Source organism: Strongylocentrotus purpuratus, unplaced genomic scaffold (genome assembly GCF_000002235.5).
Source record: "Strongylocentrotus purpuratus isolate Spur 01 unplaced genomic scaffold, Spur_5.0 spur5_scaffold_20, whole genome shotgun sequence".
Lineage (NCBI taxonomy): Eukaryota > Metazoa > Echinodermata > Echinoidea > Camarodonta > Strongylocentrotidae > Strongylocentrotus > Strongylocentrotus purpuratus.
The window spans coordinates 13,957,754-13,981,821 of NW_022145606.1; the positions used below are offsets into that span (position 1 = coordinate 13,957,754).

Here is a 24,068-nt window from a genome sequence, read left to right on the forward strand (position 1 = left end):
AAATTTATTTTCAGGGTTTGTTTGTGTGTAATATGACCCTTGGATAGAAATATAAGTGTGCCTTGGGCTGAAGGGCTCAAATAAAACTTGTAGAATTCTTATTTTCATCTTCAACATCATTATCACAATCACAATCGTCATCGCCATCACAATCATTATCATTATCATCATCACCATAGCCATCATCGCCGTCACCACCTACATCATCATCACCACCATTAGCATTGCATCACAATCATCATCATAATCACCGTCATCATGATCATCACCATGCACCACCGACATCGCCATTAATTGCCATCATCACCATCACGTTAACGACCAGCATTGCCATCATAATCACCCTCATCATCACCACCATCAGCATTGCCATCAAGATAATCATCGTCATCATGATCACTGTCATCATTATCATCATCACCATAGCCATCATAATCACCGTCATCATTATCATCATCGCCATATCCATCATGATCGCCATCACCACCGACATCATCACCACTGCCATCATCATAATCACCACCATCACAATCATCATCACCAACATATCAAAATATGTCAATGCTTGACTATTTATATTATGTTCACCCTGTGTAGGTACTATTTCTGGATGAAACACAAATCTGCAAAATATATCTTTTAAAAAGATTGTTTTTCTTTTGTGGGGGGGGGGGGGGGCTATTATTTAACAGGTCTGTGTAATTCACATTTCTAAATCAAAATTCATGCCAACTAACCCAAGAGAAAACCAGGTCTGGTTTCTTCTGAATAGCCTAGTAAATGGACAAAAAATGTATTATTTAACACTACTACAAATAATAAATGCGATAGGACTAGGAATAAAATTTGCATTTTCTAATATTTATATTTTATTTATAAACTGACTTTGACATTTATGTTGAGACCATCACACACATTAAATGTGTCGCTGAGAATAAAAGTATTATTAGAGTTAAATATTGTTAAATTGTATAAAGGTGACAGTTCAGTCAGTTTTCTATTAATATAATGAATGCATTGTTCGTGTGAAGCTCCGGAATCCCACCTTGGAACTTTGGAAGTATCAGAGATTTTTGTTTTATTGAAAGGAATAAGCTGAACAAAATCCTTCTCGTCCTTCTCCCAAACTCCCCGTTCAAGATTGTTTGTTCCAACGTGAAGCAAAACTGCGGTTGAGTCTTCAAATAAATAACCATTAAAACGAACAAAGGCATGGAGTCCAGTAAATGTTGATCCAGGAATGCAATGGAGACTGATGTGTGATGTCTGTCAATGTCCCGCAAGCTTCGATGGTTGAGTGCGTCTGTCAGAAAAACAACAACAAATGATAAGAAGAATAAAATGTCTTAGTTCAATGTATGGGGATTTAAAAAGATCTTATCAAAGTAGCTAGCCACTTATGGTAGACAAAACTGGCTTGCTTTCAAATTTAATTTTTAAATGAAAACAAATTACAGGTGTCAGATTCATGAAGTTTTCCCTTCATTTTTCAAGATGTGCACAAGTTCTAAAATGTAAGTATTTACCTTTGGCTTTTTGTTTTAATTCTGCTCTGTTCATAATCATAATATCAATATATAGGTCTACAACTCGCAAAAGGAAATGCTGCTCATTTCTGTGGCTGGCTGTAAGGTTTGAATTAAGCAGAAGGCAGAACCAAAGTTTGAGAATTCCAAATTAATATAATTAATTATCCTGTAAGTAATTTGTCATTCTAATAACTAATATCCAGCTCAGCTCAACTCAGCTCACTCGCTCAGCTCAGGATTCCAGTACAATTCGATCAGTTATCAAACCCCTTCATTACTTGTCTAAACATGTTTAAACCCTTGTAAATATACATTTGAAACATATCATTTGATCTAGATTTATAATGAATAGCAATGACTAATGAGCAGTCGATTTATTTACATTGCTGTCGATTTGCGACAACAAAAACTAAAAAGCTGACAAAAATATATACACATGGGACTACATAAATTCCTGCTGTATGCGCCACACAATGGCACAGCGTGCAGCGACACACAAGAAACCCCGCCATTCCTGACTAAAAGGCCGTAGCCATAGCAATTCCCCGCGGTTTCTAATCATTTTCCGTCTACTTCCGGTAGATTTCCAAAATATAGTCCAATAATTTGGGCATATTTCTTATTCAAACATTACTTGCATCTACGTGTTTTCAACATCAAATGATGGACTGGTTATCAAAGACGACGTAGGATGCAAAAATTCGAAATAATATTATCAATACCAGTCAGGAACAAGCAAAATACGACACTATGTAATGAGTAGTTAATTTCCGAGGACTAAAAAACGCTTTTTTTTGTTTGCGATAAAAGTAAGCCCAAAATGTAACTAATTTGGGCAAATTTGGTGTCAAAGAACAGCGAAAATTTCAGAGATTGACTTACCCCACGATTCCGCCATGATGAATTGCACTGTAAGGCATACGAGGGCGAGAAAATGATGCTACCAAAATCCCGTGGCTGGTCTCGTGTTTTACGAGAGCGTTGTAAGCGAGCTTTTCACCGAACGGGAATCTGAATAAAAATTGCCGCACAGCCTCATTATCGCGCACGCTGCGGTCTGACTGGGAAGAGTATCTTATATGGCGCTGACCCCAAAACTGTACAAAGTACAGCTGTCGCCCTCTGCATGTCATCCGTACAATATGCTTGCCCAGTTTGGAGCAGACCACACTCAATAACACATATCGAAAGATAACAGGCTGCCTGAAACCAACAAAAGTTGAGGAGATGTATTACCTTGCTGGCATTGGATCTCCTAACCAAAGGCGCACTAACACCTGCCTAATGGAACGGATGAAGCAGGCGACAGATGACAGACACATGCTACACGGATACTTACAACCCCACAAACGACTTATATCCAGACACAGCTTCCTCGATTCTATCCCACCACCTGAACAGAATCCTCCACCATCAGCCAAGCCCGTACTCATCAAAGGACTTAACCTGAAGTGGCCGGAGGGGCAATGCCTAAATCGAATGCGGACGAGAATGGGGGCGGTGTAAGGTCAATATGGCAAGATGGGGCTATGATGATACTCTCTGCGACTGCGGAGAGACTCAGACGATGGACCACATCTTGCAGTGCGGCGGAACGGGTTGCACAGATGACGACCTGGCCCTTGTTAATGAAATGGCCATTGCAGCAATCGGGCGATGGAAGAACTTAATTTAGTTAATTTACTTTTAATTAAGGAACTTTACATAACTATCTTGATCTAAGGAGACACGAACGAACGAACTGTTAGTTATGACTTAAAGACGTAGGTCCCCTAGTTGATTAGCAATGTATCACACACATGCTTTAGCATTCACGCAAAACAAACACTCGAAAAATATTATTCAATAAAATCTGGGAATGTATACTATTATTTAGATCTATTATAAATAAATCATTGTCAAAATAATTCTACAAACTGGGGTAAAAATAATTATTCCACCTTTATGACCGACAGTGTACAATCATATTTAACATTAATTATACAAGTAAACATTACATCAACATCATGAACGGAAATACTTAGGAAAAAGAAAACAATTAAGCAACTAATATAGAAAACTTGGTATAAATAGTCAGATGACTATGCCAACACATTTTAATATCCGTTCTTAAAGGGACTTGGTAACAATGTTCAGCTGAAAGAAAATGATGCTATTAAGGTAGTGACCTCAATGCTAGATGTACAATTAAAGATAATCTGAAAGTTTGAGTGAAAACAGACCATTATTACTGATACAAATTGGAAAACTGATCTGATCGATTCCTTAATTCTTCCAACTATTTTGTTACAATGTATTGACATTTTAGGTAAAAGTAAATCGTCACAAAGCAATGAATTGGCACTTTATACCATTTTAGATATTAAGTATTGAAAGATTTTTTAAGTTAGTCATATGTCTTATATTCATGAAAAAACGGTTGGAAAAATTCGAAAATCGTTGAAAGATACAAATATAGGCATCGAACATTCACCATTATTATGTGCAGGTTTATGCACAAAAATATAATCTCAGTAAGATATCGTTTACAATATATACATGAATGCATATGATATCGACCATTATAATGTGCAGATGTATGTACACTAGTATGATATCACATAAAATATATATGCATTGGACATTCAACGTTATGATATGCAGATTTATGCACATATTTCAAATCTCAGTATGATATCATATAAAATATACAAATTTATCCTTGGGAAATTCACCACTATAATATGCAGACTTATGCACAAAGTCCAAACTCGATATGATATCGTTAACAATATATACATGTATGCATTAAAAAAAATACATTATAATGTGCAGACTTATGCACAAACATCCAAACTTAGTATAATTTTTACAGGAAATATATGCAATATATATTCAAATTATGTTGTCCAGACTTATGTACAGACATCAAATCTCAGTGTGATATTACATTATATATATATATATATATATATATATATATATATATACAATGGACATTCACCATTATATGTCCAGACTTATGAACCAACATCCAATAAGTATTACATGAGATATATATACAATGGATATTCAGCATTAAAATGTGTAGACTTATGCAAACAAATCCAATCTCAGTATGATATCATATACCAATTTATGCATAGGAAATAAATGATTATAGTGTGCAGACTTACGCACAAAACGCCAATCTCAGTATGATATCGTTTACAATATATACATGATGCATACAAAATCCACCTATATGATATGCACACTTATGCACACAAATCCAATCTCAGTTTTATAACCTATTTAATCAAATACGTTTTGTTTATGTTGAATACAAAATAGAAGTAGAGGAAAATAAACAAAAACTAAGACAACATATTTGAAAATTATTAAGTGGTAGAAGACGACAATTACTGATTTACAATCTGCTATCATGTAAATAGAGATATATAATTTGATTTGTTCTCATTTAAACATGTAATTAAGTGCTTTGTTATGAATATTTATGTACTACGATGTTATCCGTGATTTTGTATGAATAAAGATTTATTTCAACAACAAAAAATAATATCCTATTTAAGTATGCATTGGATATTTACCATTATATTGTGCAGACTTATGTACAAAACGCCAATCTCAGTACTAATATCGTTTACAATATAAACATGATACATATCAAATCCACCAATATTATGTGCACACTTATGCATACAAATCAAATCTCAGTTTTTTTAAATCCAATTTAACATAATTATATGCATTGGATATTTACCATTATAAAGTGCAGGGTTATGCACAAACATCCAATCTCAGTACAATTATTACTTGAAACATATAGATATTCACCATTATGCTGTCCAAACTAATGTACAAAGATCCAATCTCAGTATAAATATTAAATGAAATATATATGCAACGGACAATCACCAATACGATGTGCAGACTTATGAACAAAAATCCAATCTCAGTACAATTTATAATATTACAAGAAATATATATGCAAAGGATATTAATTATTATGTTGTGAGGGATTATGTACACAAATCCAATTTCAGATTGATATCTTATAATATAAGAATGAATTGGAATATTCACCATCATGTTGTGCAGACTTATGTACAAACATCAAATCTCAGTGTGATATTACATTATATATATATATATATATATATACAATGGACATTCAGCATAGGAATGTGAAAACTTATGCTCACAAATCCAATATCAGTATGATATCATATAAAATATACATAGGAAATACACCATCATAGTTTGCAGACTTTTGCACAAAACTCCAATCTCCAATGATATCGTTTACAATATATACATTATGCATACTTATGCATAAAAATCCAAACTCAGTATAATTGTTACATGAAATATATATGCAATGGATATTTACTACTATGTTGTACAAACTTATGTACACAAATCCAATCTCAGATGCATATCTCATGATATTTACTTGCATTGGATATTAACCAATATAATGTGCAGACTTATGAAGGAAAAAAACATCAATTCTCTGTATAATTATTACATGAAATATATATGCAATAGATATTGCCAATTATGTTGTCCGAACTCATGTACAAAGATCAAATCTTATATTATATCATAAGAAATATGTATGCATTGGATATTCACCATTATAATGCGCAGACGTATGAACAAACATCCAATCTCAGTATAATCATTACTTTTTTAAAATATGAAATAGCGATTCACCATTATGTTGCCCAGACTTATGTACAAACATCAAATCTCAGTGTGATATTACATGACATTAATATACAATGGACATTCAGTATTATAATGTGCAGACTTATGCACACAAACCTAATCTCAGTTTTATATCCTATTAAACATATATGCATTGGATATTCACATTATAATGTGCAGATTTATGCACAAACATCCAATTTCAGTATAGCTATTGCATGAAATATATATGCAATAGATATTCACCACTATGTTATCCAAACTAATGTACAAAGATCCAATCTCAGTGTTATACCGTACGAAATATATATGCATTGGACATTCACCCTTATGATGTGCACTCTTATGAATAGGACTCCGATCTCAGTATAATATGATATGTAATATAAATACACGCGACAATCTTCATTATCATATGCAGATATTCCATATAATGATATTTCATTATGATACAATCATTCCAAACATTTATAAACAATGGCCATTCACCATTTGGACGTGCAGGCCTATGCTCAAAAACCCAAACTATGTATGGTGTCATATGAAATATAAACATTGTACATTTTCCATTATGAGTTATGATGTGAAGACTTATACTTGTCAAATCTAATCTCAATATGACTTTATAAGAAACATATATGCATTGGACATTAACCATTATAATGTGCAGACGTATGCCCCCAAAATACTGTATTCCGCATCGAGATATGATTTCATACGAAATTTATATAGAACTGTCATCCACTATCATTATTTACAGAATTATGCATAAAGAATATCCCTATTATTACGATATCATTTTTCATTATCATACATTTATAAGAGGAAATCTGTATATAATGATCGTTGAAGAGGGACAAGTTAAGTAGAAAGTATCATTTATTCAGTGTATCTCATTCAAAATGCCAAAAAAGAGGAAATATCAAAACTGGCGGTAAATATACAAACAACGTTAACCCATATCTGAAAATTGCAATGGGTATTCAACATTGTCCCGAATGTGTGATGTAGGCTGTTCATATTGTGACGTCATCGTTTCGCATGTAAAATAACGCCGTCAATTCACTAGTGAGTGGGTTCAGAAAAGGGTAACAAAATTGCATTTAATTTATTCCTCACAACAGTGAGGGCTTCAAAAGTACTTTTGTCATTTTGTTAATGTTCTCAGCAATTTGTAGAGATGAAATTTGCTCATTTTCCACATTTCAATGAACCATCTTTTTAAGTAGTTGAAAATGAATTGACTGCAAGCGATTGGAAATGTTATGTCGCATATAACTGTATATTATGAAGTTTTTTAGATCATCATATTGATTCTATATTTTCTTGGTAAAAGCAACATTGACCGTTCAGAGATACAGATGTATGGGACTACATAAAAGGTGGTATGAAATTTGGTCCAGATGTTTCAGAAATGTAATGTCATATTTCGACCTTGAGAACATATTCAATGACCCATTTTTCAGGATGTATCTTTTCTGTGGTAATCTCCAACTTCATAAAAACAAGAACAACTGAGGAAGAAACTATGATTGACATATTAAAAAGGCGCACGTAAAAGTACGAATTTGAAAGCCATCAAGGAGGCGTCTGTCGGTTTGTCTTCTTTATTCTTTTCCTTGGAGTTATTACGATATCATTGTCCATTATCATACAGTTATAAGAGGAAATCTGTATATAATGATCGTTGAAGAGAGACAAGTTAAGCAGGCCTTTAATAGCCAGGTTTCTTCATGTACAACTTCTTTCAATGAGAAACGCTCTTCAAGGAAAACAAAATTATCTTTCTAGATTGGCGATCATTCTCATACAGGTGAAGCATGGTCATACTGTGTATCAATAGACGATGAAGTTGTCTACTATCATGTAAATACTCACTCGCCAATAATGTTTCATGATGTCCTTTAGTATGGGGGATAATGTTAAGTACTCTTACAGCCGCCAAACAATTGGGATTTGCGTTTTTTTTGGCATCAACTTTGGATCGCAACATACAATGTGTCGATAGCTGGCGTTGAACCCATATCATTACAGAAAGTCAATCTCCAAAAATGTATACAGTACAAAAAAGATGAATGATTTACACATGATATGACAGGACACACTAATCAAACTAGTCATCAACATTAAAAAACAATGGATTTGAATTCTACCCCATGTGTAATAAACAGGTCATAGTGTTTCCTATTGATCACTTTGTGCAATCAACCGAGAAAAAACGATCCTACGATCATTTAATAAACTTTGTGTCACTGGGTATGTATAATGATTACAATTTTTTTTTTACCTGACTGTATCATTATACAGCATCACGGTACTGAACATAATCACTGCTTTATTAAACCGGTATCATCAAAGTGAATGGTATCAGAATTCTACGTTAACATATTTAGAATGGCAATTGGTGATGGTACACAAATATCAAATCATGACAATTTAAAAATGGAAGTGGATTTCACAAAGCATAGGCCCATATGTACATAAAAGGTTGAGATAAATATTCAAAAATATATTAATCTTGTTATAAAACATCTTAATTATACCGAATGAAACATATTAACCAATAGTAAGTTAACGACATTTTGTACAAATTACCTTGTGCTTTCGTAAAGCGTTTAATGATAATAGTAGAATAAATCCAATTAAATATATAGTTAAAACATATATATATGTTTATATACATAAATATATAAGCATGCTGAAAGACACGTTTAAATGCGCTATATGTTGTATAGATATTTCACACTTTATGAAATTTTCATTTCATTCCATTTCTGTAACATAATGGTATACGTCAAGGTACAACAATAGCTTGAAGATAAAGTTGGATTCTGATCATTCCATTAAATAGTTGAAAATGAATTGACTGCAAGCGATTGGAAATGTTAAGTCGCATATAACTGTATACTATGAAGTTTTTTTTTAGATCATCATATTGATTCTATTTTTTCTTGCTGGAAGCCACATTGACCGTTCAGAGATACAGATGTATGGGACTACATAAACAAGTGGAATGAAATTTGGTCCAGATGTTTCAGAAATGTATTGTCATATTTCGACTATGAGAACATTCAATGACCCATTTTTTAGAGTGTATCTTTTCTGTGGTAATCTCCCACATAACAAAAAGAAAAATGAGGAAAAACCTAGGATTGAAATATTAAAAAGTAAAAATACGAATTTGAAAGTTATCAAGGAGGCGTCTGTCGGTTTGTCTTCTTTATTCTCTTCCTTGGAGTTCTATTCAGACTGCCATCCTTAAAATCGTGGCTTTTCCTTTGTTTGTCCTCTCTTGCTATTTAATCTTCATCGCTAGAGTCAGCCTTTCGGTCTGTCTTCCTCTTTCGCTTCCTTGGACCTCCATCATCCTTGGAATCACGTCTCTTTCTACGTTTGAACAAAATAATCAAATGAGACGACATTATTATAAGAACCGTTGGCAAGGAGTAATTAAGCAAGCTATGGACGTCAGTAAATACGTAAACGTAAAATGTTTAAACTGGAAAGTGTCAGGTTAGTGTGAGAAGCTTCTGAACTCAAAAGGTCGCCATTTCCCTCAAAGTTCGTCATTCCGGATGTTTGTAATTTTGATCAAACAATTCTGCAATATCCAGAGGTTTACTGTTCTGGGAATGCTTTTTTTTCCGTGCATGACATTATTACAAAATCGTGAAATCCATAAAACATTACAATTCAATTAATATGCAGTTCGAAATGGTTCAAATGATTATTCATTCAGAGTTTGCATTCAAAGTAGCAGTGCATAATGTTCTCCCAATATACTGTTTAATCATGAATGTTCGTGCCTGCTTTATTAACAATGATATATGCAACCAACTGTAAGTCTGTAACTCCTTCTCATTTCAACCTCCCCCTGCCCGCCCTCCCTTTCTATCACTCGCTCTCTATTTCTACCTAGCATTCTTCTTTTCTGTTTGCTGTACTTTTGCATCACCAGGTACTCCCTAATTTATGAATTATTCATGTACATCTACTCAATAAAGTTTATAATCTACCCGAGTGTGATTTGTTGACAGTGTATATAGGGGATGTAAGACCCATTATGGAGTACTGTGTACTTCTATTTCCGATAGTTTGACTTGTAAGCAGATTGATGTTATAGAAAGTATACAAAAAGAGCTTCTAAGAAAATATTAGGACCAAATTATACTTTATATGACAATTCTCTAAAAAGACTGAAATTGCCAACCCTTGAAGAGAAAAACCCATCAAAGAACTGGCTATTGCACTAGAAACGAATTTATTGTGCAAATCATTGTTACCGCCACATAAACCCAACAAATTCAATTTACAAAGCGTCAATAAGAAACAAGGAATTTCTTGTAAAACTAAGAGATTCCAGAACAGTGCACTTCCTAATGTCACGCGTATGTTTAACTTTCACTATGCAAATCTAAGATTATAATTGCCTTAACAACTGTGCAATATTATGTTATTTTTAACAGTGAGGCAATATCAATCAGCCATCTGACCGTAATTAAATACCCGAAACACCTGAGCTTCCGAGAGTTCTATGTTCAGAGTTAAAATATGTAGTGAAGGCGATATAGACTTCACAACATATAAGAAACCCATTTCTGACTATATGAAATAGGATTGAATGTTTCCTGTGTTCTTGGGAATGTTAAACGCACGAATCATTTTATAGTATTTGCAGTCTTTGCGTATCCACCATTACACTGTGCGTTGCATTAGTATGAAATATCTATGTTTGTTTGTTTTAGTTTTTTATCTGTCAAGTCAAAATTATTTTTGATGGTATATAGTATATTATTCCATGGTTAGCTGCAAAGTGTTCGTTGTACGGTAGGTAAAAAGGGTCGAAACCGACTAATTACGCCAACTTAATAGAAGGGGTGAAGGGGATTAAATAAAAAGTAATGTCTATCAAACAGCATTGTTTATCAAGTCCTGTTTAGGTATAATTTCATGGATTATTTCCAATTGAGGATGACCATGTAATGCACAATGCCCGATGTGATAATTATGTGCTCATCGAATTATCACAGCAGAAACGTACCGGGAAGATTTGGTGATATTCTGTTGACCGATGAAGGTATTTCTTGTTACACGACTCGAGTTTGCTGCATCTACATGTACAACGCCTGATGAATCTCCTTGCTTTTCCGAAGGAAGTTGTTTTCCTGTTGAACAAATAATTATTAAATGAATAAATGGAGATGAGGATGATGATGACAACAAAAGCAACAGCAACAAGAATTTGAAAAACAATGGCAATAATGTAACTGCTTGTGGTAATCAATTAGGGGGCCGACGACTTATTAGCCCGCTGTAAGGGCCTGAATAAGAATAAAATCTCTACCAAAGTGCAAAACCGCATTGACTAGGTTTTGAACTCGGGACCTCTAGGTCGTGCCTAGGTCACATATACTCCGTCACGGGGCCTGTACGATTGTCCCTACCCGGCGGCTTTCCGTGGATTTTGGAGACCGTACGGTTCCCTACCGATTTAGATTTCTACGGCATGTGTGGTCGCATATTCTGTGGCGTCCGGGAGATGCCCGGTGAAAAATGGTCGAGTGAAAATGCAAGGCGCCCGAAGAAAGGGTGCCGGCCGGGTGCCGCCGGTTAGCTTATGGGCTCCGTCCGATGAACAGGTGCACCCCATGGCCGGGGCCGGCAGGGGTCCTCAAGGCGCCCGTCTGGGTTCCGTGCGGTTCACTGAACTATGTCCTCTGATATCCGAGCCTCCTGTATTTATAGCTGCGTTGTACATTGAAAATCGACAGGAAAACAAATCGTGAGGGGCCCGTCCGGGCAGGGGCCCGCCTGGGACCCGTATGCTGCACACGATCCTTCTACGGGCTTTTTACGGCCTAACGATCATATGAAAACGCCGTTAGAATTGAGAGCAGCCAACTTAGCACTACGGCGCAACGTACGGCTGGTGAAAACGTAGGAACTGTGCGGGCACCGGCCGAAAATTCCCCAAATCTATGTTTTTACTCGCCTTTCGGGCCTTGGGCTTACCACCTAGCTATAATATAATAATGATACTGATAGTTATGATAATGATAATGATAATGATGAAAATAATAGCAATAATAAAACTGAAAATGATAATAATAATAATAAGACTAATACTGATGATAATAACAATTATGACAATAATTCTTTAATAATAATAATATTGATAATAATCTTTATAATAAACAAAATATTTATGATAAAAGTAGTACTAATCATAATAGGAACTATAATACAAAATAATGATGATATTGATAATAATAAAAAAAAAATACTAATAATACACTCTTGCCGATATTTGGATTTTATATTTAGTTTAAACTCTTTGTTGTGACAATATGGTTTATTTGTGACAGTTAACGCTTTTAATAAACAGTGAGAACAAAAAGTCCACGCTTTGAAAATATTGCCCAAAATATAATTTCATGATGTAGGCATGTCATTTTTCTCATAAATTTATATATGAGGGTTTATACAATCGGAGTCTAATTCATTTTAATGAAATTTCCGTCCCACTTTACTGAGTTGCATCGGCATAGATATGGATGTTGCAGTGAACATGTAATTTCAGAAATACCTCCTTACAAATGACTTGATCTCTTGCAGACAATTTGGCTTTAGACCAGGTCAAAGCATTGCTGATCTCCTTACAATACTCTCACAAAAAGGGAATACGGTCTAGACAGAGGTGAAGAAGTTTTTGCTGTAGCTTTTGACATAAAAGGAGCATTTGAAAAAGTGTAGCACAATGGTTTATTTGCTAAATTACTAGCAAAGGGTGTGTCCAGGAGTCTTCTCACCTGGCTTCAGAGCTACCTCTGCTAATGAATCATCACGAGGAATACCGCCTGATGTGGATGGCCTCAGTCTCGGTGATGCGGAAACTGCTTTTCCGAGTGATGTATCGGTTATTCCTGATTGTAATAGTATGACAATGCGTTAACTTCGTAAAACTACGACTATATGCCTATATTGAAAGTGTGTATTAACTGTACTTGCATCTGCATTATTATGACAAAGATTTCGCTTCAAAAGTGACTTTTTAAACACGTGTTTATTGTTAATAATACGATTAATAGAGATTAAACAAAAGGTGCAGAGCACACACAAGGTGCGTTCTATCGAAAAAAGGGAATTGGCAGTTTTTGTTAGTTATTATCCGAACAAATTTCCGTCTGTTAGTGTGTCTACACCTCTAAACAAAACGTTGAGCTTGGTTTAAAATTCAGTTGATATGACAAAGAAATCAGCTTTCTTGACGAATATTGCCAGTTGAAAGTAAATGTCAATGTCAGTAAGTTTAGATAGAAAAGACAAAATAGAGCCTAAGTCAAGATTCCTGCTCCCACCTCATTCGTTAATGACAAGGCACACTTCATATATTATATATTTAGGGGGTTATCATAGCATCCAAATGTTATAAAATTCTAACGCAATTGGTGGTACCTTTTAAAGTAACAAATAAACAGTTCCCTATGGTGCCTTTTCTGCACGCCCTAAACCTCTCATAACTTGTCAAATGTCCACAGCTGACAGATTAAATGAATGACAAACATGAATTCAAATTTGTAGATGTATCGTTGGTTCGATTCTATTAAATGTTAATTACCTTCTAAGTGCATGGGAACCAGAAGCTGCTTTGTTGTGCTTTGTTCCAAGATGAAATGTAATATTACTTTATTCTTGTCAGTGGTTCGTGTATCCACTGTGAACATCACTTTTTGCTCTGTCAGATGGCAAATCTCACTTTCCTGTAGAGTCTGCGAATTAATCATATATATATTTCTTTGTTTGTGTGCGGGGTTTTTCATTAATGAATATAATATTTAAGAATAAACTGTACAAACCCGTCAGACCGAAAGGCTTCTATGTTATATAGTACGAAAATATGTATCGTATCGTACTAAAATGGTTGATTCATGAACAGCAAAATTGCAATATTCCCATAACAAACATGTATTTTAACAAATTCAATCTAAATGACACTTGGCAAAAACGTCATAAAGAGAGAAAAAAATATTCATTAGAATTAGTCCTCCCTTATTAACAGAGAAAATTCCTGACACCCTGACAGATTACCGTTGTTTTTGAAGTATTTGAATGACCCCCGTGCATGCTGGCTGGCTTTTATTATCTCTATCCTAGCTACGTCGAAAATGGATTCGTAACGTACTTAGATCTCTTAAAAACAAAAAGGATCCAGGATGAAAAAGATCCAAGAGCCATTTAATATATTAAATTGTAGTTTAGATCATTCCACCATACGTTCAACTTTCCGTTTCTAAAAAGAAGTTTGAAAAAAATATTGACTTCAATTGGGTAGCATAATATCCACTGTATGTTATGATTTGGACAATTGAAATGCTAAGAGGTTGGGCAAATGAAATTGCTAAACAAAAGATAACCAACCATGAACTGCCTTATTTTCGAATTGCCAAATCATGGGTTATATGTTATGTTGTCAATTAATGAATAGCTCAATTAACTGATCCTAAGAAAAGGAACTATCCGATTCTATAACCTAACATGTATTGAGTACATAATATTGCAAAGAATTTGTCCAACTCTATAAACAAAAATATATACCAAAATTGGCCATCGATTGTCTTACTTCCATTTACTCAACAGATACTTAGCATTCCGAATCTAAGCAAACTTTGAACAGGTTGTTTAAACTGCTCGTTTGAATGTTACCATGGACTCGTCTTTCAAGGTGCTTTCTAGGCAAGTTATCTTTAATCCTCCAGAACGCCACCTCAAAAAGAATTGCTCTCCCGTGATCGGAGCCATGTATCCAGGCTGTACCTTAACAGTTGAGAAAAAGCATTGAATAGTTCAATTTTAGAGGTGTCTATACTCAACAAATTGTAAACTATAAGTTATATATATAGAGAGAGAAAGAAAATAAAAAGACAAAAAGGGCATTGACACATAAACATATAAATTTAGAACTACAGAAGTTTAAAATTCAAAAGACCATCATAGTAATATTTATATACAAAATAATATTAATAATATTGAAAATACTAATAATTTTTTAATGAGGTTATTTACAATATTAATTACTAATATAATATCATTCTTATTATTATCATTATTATCATCGATATAATTATTTTTGTTTTCAACATCCTTTTATTGATAAAATGTGCACAATAAGGGACACAAACTAAACCAGAATAAAAGTAAATTATTGGAAGATGCATTATATTAAGAACAGTAATGAATAATTGGGTCGTATATACCCAGGGAAAGCACATCAGTATTTATGTTTTTTCTCCCTGTGGGCCCGTCAATTATTTTAACCTCAACATTGCCAGGTACCCATGTGGATTAATGTCTTGCCAAAGTAATGTGGTTCATACTCCTAAACTCTTGGATTGAGATTCAGGTAAATGTACTGCAATACCACGTAGCCCTATGTATACTCCTGTTATCATAATTACACTTGGTGAACGTGTACGACGGTACCTGAACATTATGTTATGGGTACTTTAATTGCAAACGAAGAAGATGACGATAGAGAGCAAAAATAATGATAAGAAGATACAAAAAGGAAGAAAACCAACCTCTCCCTTTCCAATGTTTGCATCTCTTACGTGGACAAACAACACGTGTTCATCATTCTTCGGAGTTGACACAGGAATATATGGTGTGCAAATTACACGTTTTCCAATGAATGCCCATGTGATGATAGCTACTATCCAAATTTCGGAGAAGTGGTCCATGTAAATATCTAGGTCGTGGTGTCTTACAACACATCGTAGGCTACCGTCGGTAGAAGGAATCGCTGTAAAACTTGCCGAAGCTATTGATGCAAACAATCATCAAAGAAAACGTACGTTTACCACAACCTTAGCAGAACTATGATTATATCAACAAATCATATAATTCAATTCGAAACCTAAATGTTCAGCGAAAATTACCACAAATGTTACATTATGTATTACAAAATGACGGCAACCATGTATTTCCTCTCTAAACACGAATCGAACATTTCTATCTTCTTCTCACCGGCACAACCAATACTACTTCATGTCTCATGGATAAAATGGCTTTTTTAAGGGGGGGTGGTAAAAGCAGCCAATATTGTATTTTACGTGTGCTATTAACTTCCTTGGTCATATCTATTACTTCATATAATGAATGACAATGTGAATGGGACAGAGAAAGAGAGAAATTTACCACTCTTGCGATAATAAGTGACGACTTTGGCAGCCTCTGGCTTTTTGAATATACCACAATGGGGCATCGTTACTGTCACCGGAATATTAAAGGTTGCATCGGAGGGCGACATCCTCAAGCCGGCGGCAATGATGACTTCCGTTTCATTCAGCACCAACTCAGGTGGAATGTCATGGATTAGTTCGACGGTGACATCTTTTGCGCTGTAAGCTTCATGTGGTGGAATTCTTACTTCAATACCATGCTTCTCAAGCCGAATCACGTCAGCATCCTCACTCAAATCGTCCCTGCTTTCACGATTTTGAACAGAGATTTCATCATGGAGGGCGCTCGATGACGAGATATGGTGAACGGACTCTATTTTCTGTCCTTCGTCATTTGTAGGTTGTGTAGTGTACTCATGAGGCCTGAAATCCGCCGCCCGTAATCCTTTTCCATATTCTATCCACGCAGAAATGGTTTTCTTGGAATGCTTCATTTCTGTAAATGAATTTGGGTAAACTACTACTACAACTACTAATAATTATTACACAGCGCCTTTTCCATAGGAAACAATGAGCTGCCCCTTTTAAAGTCTAAAGACATCTTTAAGAACGGTATATGCACGTTTTCAGATGTTTTAAAGGAAATAAAATGAAGCGCTATTCTTAAAAAAGCAGGGAAAATTTTACATAGGCGTGAGTCATCTGATTGAAAGGATTTGAAGCCAGCCTTTTTTCGGGATTTGGGAATGAGAAAGAAAGGAGCTGATGTAGATCGAAATGAATATGATGTCCTCCATTGCTGAAAGAGTGAGGATATCGTTAGAGGAAGTGTGCCTAATTTATTTAACATGACAGTTCGAGCTAGAAACTAAATATATTATGCTTTTCCCGTCACTGCAACCCCCCCCCCCTTCAGTAGAATGGACTGTCCCTGCATCATTTGGGCAGGCTGTGCAGACAAGTGTCCATTCCATGTTTAGCATTCTTTGAAATTTGAGCAAAGTCATGTATTTTCTCGAATTTCAACTTTACTTAGTGGGAAAAGGATTTGAGAAAAAAGTATTTTGATTAATGTTGGATAAAAACGAATTACACGGTAAACTTACTGTACTTTGGGACATGAATAATTGTTTATCTTGCACTCAAAGTGAATAATAATATCAAAAATATAAAGAGGATGCCTACCTTCATCTTGATGTGGCTCGTCGATAACTCTAAAACGAAAGACCAAAATAAATGGTAATATTGAGCATTATTCTAATGATTAATGCATTCAATTAACCGGTCCTTTTGTGATTAGGGGGCCATTATATAAGGGGTTTTCATCAGCATTTTGCTTATCCGGGATAAAATTTGCGCTCATTCCAAATAAACTCTCAACGACCATCGCCTTGACATTTTTTGTCATTTTTTTTTCTTCTAAATCCAAATTGAACATCACTAAGTAAATTGTGTTGTGTCAGGAAATTTATTGTTCGTGAATACACAAGTTTGTCTAATATAAAGTAAATAAATTGGCCTATAATTTCCCTGTTCACGCGAGTCACCTTTTTTTAATACAGGTATCACTTTGGCTCTTTTCATTTAAAGCGTACGTCACCACATATCCAGTGCTCCTTTTACTCTTTAAATTGCTAACAATATCAATAACCTCTACCTCTTGTACCGGGACAAAAAATAGAGAAGAGATTCAGGATTTCGACGATCTAGAAGTGAATGAAACGATTGATTTGAGGTGGGGATGGTATGTGCAAGATTAGGTCCTATATTTACAAAGTAATTATTGAAACTTTCAGCAATAGAAGCAGGGTCTTGAAAGCAAGAGTTTCCGACCAAAATCTCTTGAATATCCTGCTTATTACTGTTTATATTAAGTGCATTGTTATAAGCCTCCAAGTGTTTTTAATGTCATTTCTATGAAATTCAAATTGATTAGAGAAATAATCTTTTTTGCATAACGTAAAATGCTAACTAGGGTATTTTTATTTGTCTTATATTTGTTTTCGTTTGACTCTGTCGGCTTGGACATAAATTTGTAAAATAAGCGATGTTTCCTATTAATTGAACGTAAAGGGATGTTGTTATCCATGGACATCGTAGGGTCTTTCTATAATTTGAGTTCCTACTTGTATTTTTAACAGGTAAGTCTCTTTCATAATATCGAGTGATACCTTCATCTTTACTAATCTGAACTGCAGTAAAAATGGACTTAGATGATGGCATCCAAAAACCGGTTAATCAAAATATTGTACCAAAATGCCAATAACCATAACAATTCTCGTTTATAACTATTGGTCTATGTTGGCCTAAAGTGGTTAATCATCTTATAACCAAATCGAAAGAACATTGTTAATTAATTTTGGATTTTCCCCAACAATAAGATTTCGAATACAAATTATTAGTGATTGGAAACTAATTCTAACCTGGCTATTGAAGTAGGAACTTCACTGGTTGCTGCTGATGCATCTTGAACAGGAATAGCGATCGCTTTAGATGTCGACGGTCTTTGAAATGAAGAAATAGTTTTTCCTGGTGATGTTTCGGTTGTTCCTATTTTTAAGAATGGGAAATTTCGTAAATATATGCATTGCTTGCAATTGCTTGTATTACCCTATTGCATTGAAATTACAATGTAGTTACACGTGTAATCACCTATATAAAAGCCACAATTCATGTTTCGGTTACTAGATATGGATTAATATGTAATTCTCTATTATTATAATAAGTTGAATTTATTTAATATGTATTGCTTAATTTAATCAAAATCCTTATACCTGTATTTAAATTCAGCTTCATCCTATTTTTTTTCTTGGGAGGGGGATTCCTCTTCGATGATTCCAGTTATGAGAATGGATGTCTTTACTTAATCTCTCATTTTCTTCTATTCTCTTGAACCTGTATTCCAATCGTTATAACGTTGACAATTAACACGGACCCATCTACTTTAGAAAATTCAACCTAAGGCAAATTCAATGGCCTGGTTCGTCAAATGTTGAAAGAAACGAACATTTCGCAATGACATATATAATACGTACTCCTATTTTTTTGTCTATAGGTCAAAGACAGGTTATTGGATGAGCCCTTGAGTTGATTTCATTTGCGATCGTGTTCATTGTGCATGCATGGAATGCCTAAGATTATGTTCCTTTCAAATTGTTTTTAGCAATTAAAGGGATTGGGTACCTTTGTCCCAGATTCTAAACAAACAGCCTTCTGGTCGGAATAAAAGACGAACCAGCCTGCAATCGTACACAATCGCACCCCTGGTATGACCTCAGTGTGCTTCTGGGCCGATTTAGCTCTTCTCCATACAAGGAACCTCATTTTTTAAAACTCTATTGCAATTTCAATTTAATTCATCATAAGGCTATTCAAATCATCGAATATAAGATTGTGCACGTTGGAATTCACATATTAAATTATGTTGCAAATTATTTAGAAATCGAATTGTTGTCGGATTGTAAAGTATGCAGTTTGCAAAATGAATATTTTGGGCGAAATATGAGCTGTAAGAAAATAATTATTCGCTTTTCACAAAGGCAAAATTATTGAATTAATAGCATGTAAAAATCGATTTGTACCAGATTGTTGGTAAAACAGTGAAAACCTCAGTATCACATGCGAACATAACCTAAAGGAAAATGTAAGGTTTTAAATAATATTATGCGACATTGACTTTTGGGTGATTATAAGCATTTGAATAAACTGTTACAAATAAAAGAGTCGAATCCTCTTTTTCCTGGCTAACAGGGGCGTAGCCTCTCACAATGCCCCTAGGCCAAAAATAGTTCTCTAACCATGAAAAGAAATTACAATTTTATGAGAAAAACTACATATATTGAAAATTAATTATCTGCATTATGTTCCCATTAGACCATTTCTTTCGCCATTTCCCAGAATGTAATTGCCATGCCAATCTTCTCGTTCATGTGTGATCCTATTGTTTTTAACAGCTTTGCCAAATTCTGGCACAAATGGATTTTGATATGGCATTTCCAAGACAATGTTGCTCAGTGAAGCGTATATGAATGAATGTTAACAATGTATCATTTGCCGAAAGCATACTTTTAATTCATCAAAAGCAAGGGTTTTTTGTTCAGCCTTGTTCAGTTTCTTCGACGCACTATACATAGTTGCTGAAATATGTTTTAATCAATATTAACGATATTATCTTTAGTAAATATTCATCTTCATTTCAGACAAACATCGAAAAAGTCATACCTTGCCTGGTGATGAACGTAGACTGCAATACTTGTCCGGGTGCAGCTTTGAATTTCGAACTTACGTCGCTCGGACCAGGATTCATCCATGCAATGACACTTTCTTGGGAATAGTATGTTTCTCTAAGTTGTGGAGTACCTGTATTCGCTGAAACAATTGAAGTCACATATATGTTTAATACGATGAATAGCCCTTGTTTTAATTTTTGGAGACATCGATCATAAGCATATATTATATTCACATGCAACGAATCTTCAATACCATTTATACCATTGTGGTATTGAATAACAATGTGACGGGTTATCTACGCCATTGGATATTTTCTAATACATACATAATTACACCGACACGCACACACGTACATACGCACATATATATGTATAACGTATAGCCTATACATGTGTGCGTGTATGTGCACATATAAATTTATAGGCAGGTAAGTATGCGCGTAAAGCTGCAATTACTGATAATGCTCAACTGTAGGAGCTAGCGTATATATTATGTTTGCTGAAGTACTTTAAGTTGTATGTGTTACCTTGCAAGATAAATTCTGCTGTCGAGATATCAAGCTGATGCAAATCTGGATTATCACTGTCCACAAGAACCCTTGGTCGTCTGAAATATCATTTAACCCAGCAATATTTGTTTTACATATTATAAAGAAACAAAAACAAACAAATTGTATGCCAGAAAATCAATACGATTTGGCACAACAAATGGATGACATAATCTATTCGTATAAATGGAACACCACGAGTCTTGCTACACAATTAGTCTAAAGGAGGTCACATGACAAACGATAGATTTCATATTTTGGAGGTTGTTTTGATACCAAAAGAATATGCGATATACTATTGTCGATGTTACATACACGCCAAGAGATAATGGATCATTCTCTTACGAGATATACACGGGGGCTTTCTTGACATAGGTCAGGAGGCTATTGTCTCGTGGGTCAGTGTGAAGCGTTGCTGGACAACAACGCGCAAGCAGAAGATATAGTGAGCAGCAGCTGAGAGTCAAAGTTAGGTTTAGTTAGGTATACATTTAGGTCTAGATCTTTTGGAAGTATTGCCGATGTTGTTTATAAAGCAAACAAATAACATCTTTTACATGGGTGAGTTTGGAAGCTGTCATCACATTGTTGATCTCGGGGGCTATTCCACCCCCCCCCCCCCGCCCCACCCCTCCCCAACTCGTTAGCATGTTAAACAATCCTGAGATCCCCTCTGCGAATATATTTTGTCCCATCGCCAAAGTAGTTGTTGATTATTTACTTACTACCACTAAGGTCCTTTTTGCATAGCAAAATTGACCATAAAGGGTTAAATTACTCGTTAACTGCTTATCGATAATACTTGTTCCACTAATTACTTTAGAAGTGTAAGGCGTAAATTAATGGAACTATAGGACGGATTGACCAAAACCTCACTTTCCCCCAGAGCGATATTTTTTGCAGAAACTTATTCCCAAATGTACCTTAAACCATTTATATACCCAACAAATTGAAGAGCTTGCCAAGCTCTTTTGTTTGATAATTTTTGTGTCATTGTAGCAAAATATAGTCATTACACCATGTACACATATTTAGATATTTTCATCACGAATCGTTGGCTTTAAAAGAAAATCAGAAATGAACCTTAAAAACATTTTAGACAAATGAAAGTAAATAAAGACCAATGACTTTGATGAATTATACAAGACATCAACCGATACTCAATTAGTACAGGGATATTTCTATAAAACATCTTTAAAAAGGGCTTCCATGGCAACGAATTGAGTAATAAAATACCATGTTCTCTTTTAACTGCGAGTTACATTTCAAGACAACAAAGGAAAATTCTAATAGGGGCTACCAAATTCCATGATTTTTTTTCACGCGCATGGAGTAACAACCAAATAAATTAAATGTGATGAAGAAAAAGAAGAAGAGAAGAATAAAAATAATCAGATATTACTTTCGTCTAGAAAGTCTAGAAGTTGACAGGGCCCGTAGTCTTTTGCGACATGTTGTCCAATGACCCTTCGCTTCATCTGAAAAACAACACATATAATAATTATTTCAAACGTGTACGTCAAGCACATAATCTTCATATTTAAGCAAAATTATACATCACTTTACCAAGGAAGGACATTATCAGTACCATTACAAAATTACACTAGACATTGTGTTGTATTAATCGCTAACTCATTCCATATCATGCGATATATTCCGGTATGTATTATGATATATTCTGCCAAAATCTTTTTTTGGCACTTATCAGACCGAGGGTGGAGGAATCTCTCTACTTCCTGTTACTACTTACCAGGAGCCTGAAAGTGATCTGCGTCGGAATGCACTCTGCTCACACTGTCAAGACAAAAGTGCAGGTAGAATTTAAAATTGATATTTATATATATAGCTTTCATTGTGATATGCCTTTACAAAGAGTTAAAATATTGTTTACCTGAATAGGTATTTTTGGGGTATAGTGATTTAAAAGTGAAAGTTCTGGTGTTGCGGTTGTAGTGTGAGCAAAAATATTTTGAAAGATAGATTTAGTGCATAAGAATAATTGAGAATTATGACTTTTTGAACTAAAGATAAAATATGAACTAAATCTGAAAACTACATACAGTAAACAGCACTGCACAGTCACAGGAGTTGGATTGTGGGATATAAGGTTATGAAAGATTAATTTTAACTATTAATCTACTTCTAGTAATACTTTGAATTATTATGTCAAGAGCAATATATTTGATAAATTTTGGGCGATAATACTCGTCGTCAATGAATTAGAAATGTTGAGAAAGGACACGAAATGTATTCAATATTTATGGATGTTGCTCTTTTTTTATTTCTATCAAGTGTTTCTTTATCGAAAAGGTAATAAAGCAGTGTATTTCTTGCAAATTTGTATCAATCAATAATCAACGGAATGTGCTACTATTTTAGATAAAAGTTATCGACTTTGATCTAGGTGGTGTGATTGATTGATTGATTGATTGATTTTTATTCGACAAGCTTCCAATATACAACAATATACAATAATAACAGATCAAAAATAAGTCAGCTTGAACAGGATAACCCACGAAAGCTCGAGAGCTTATTTCCAGTGGGGTCCCTTACAGACATGTATACAATTAATAAATTAAAATAGTAATATTTACAGACAGATAAGAAAATTAAAAGAACTACTTATTAAAGATAATAATAACAACATTAAACTGATGATAGAAATGATATTAAGTACAAGAAGAAAAAGAAGAAGGAGAAGAAGAAAAAGAGGAGAAGGAAGAAGAGGAAAATAATGATGAATTTGTAGAATTTCTATAACGTACGAAAACATAAGTATATACAACATGAAAAAGTATGAACCGACAGAAGAATAACAATTTCAATCATATAACATGTCATTCACTTCTCTTCTCTGACTGTCAAGTATTAGGTATTCCTTTAATTTCCTCT

The 24,068-nt window shown here is 34.5% G+C and overlaps 4 long non-coding RNA genes across 4 annotated transcripts; all 4 read right to left on the bottom strand.

The window, feature by feature from the left end:
* Nucleotides 1–845: 845 nt before the first annotated feature.
* LOC105445407 lies at nt 846–2,445 on the bottom strand. The gene is made up of 2 exons (XR_973393.1): nt 2,412–2,445; nt 846–1,303 (listed from the first exon to the last, which is right to left on the bottom strand). It is a non-coding gene; the product is annotated as an uncharacterized LOC105445407 (long non-coding RNA).
* A 6,480-nt stretch (nt 2,446–8,925) lies between these two features.
* Nucleotides 8,926–13,136, bottom strand: LOC105445408. Its single transcript, XR_973394.2, has 3 exons — nt 13,031–13,136; nt 11,263–11,386; nt 8,926–9,608 (listed from the first exon to the last, which is right to left on the bottom strand). It is a non-coding gene; the product is annotated as an uncharacterized LOC105445408 (long non-coding RNA).
* A 709-nt stretch (nt 13,137–13,845) lies between these two features.
* Nucleotides 13,846–15,980, bottom strand: LOC105445412. The gene is made up of 3 exons (XR_973396.2): nt 15,800–15,980; nt 14,925–15,035; nt 13,846–13,990 (listed from the first exon to the last, which is right to left on the bottom strand). It is a non-coding gene; the product is annotated as an uncharacterized LOC105445412 (long non-coding RNA).
* A 2,848-nt stretch (nt 15,981–18,828) lies between these two features.
* Nucleotides 18,829–21,241, bottom strand: LOC105445433. The gene is made up of 3 exons (XR_004065512.1): nt 21,156–21,241; nt 20,621–20,767; nt 18,829–18,949 (listed from the first exon to the last, which is right to left on the bottom strand). It is a non-coding gene; the product is annotated as an uncharacterized LOC105445433 (long non-coding RNA).
* Nucleotides 21,242–24,068: the final 2,827 nt, after the last annotated feature.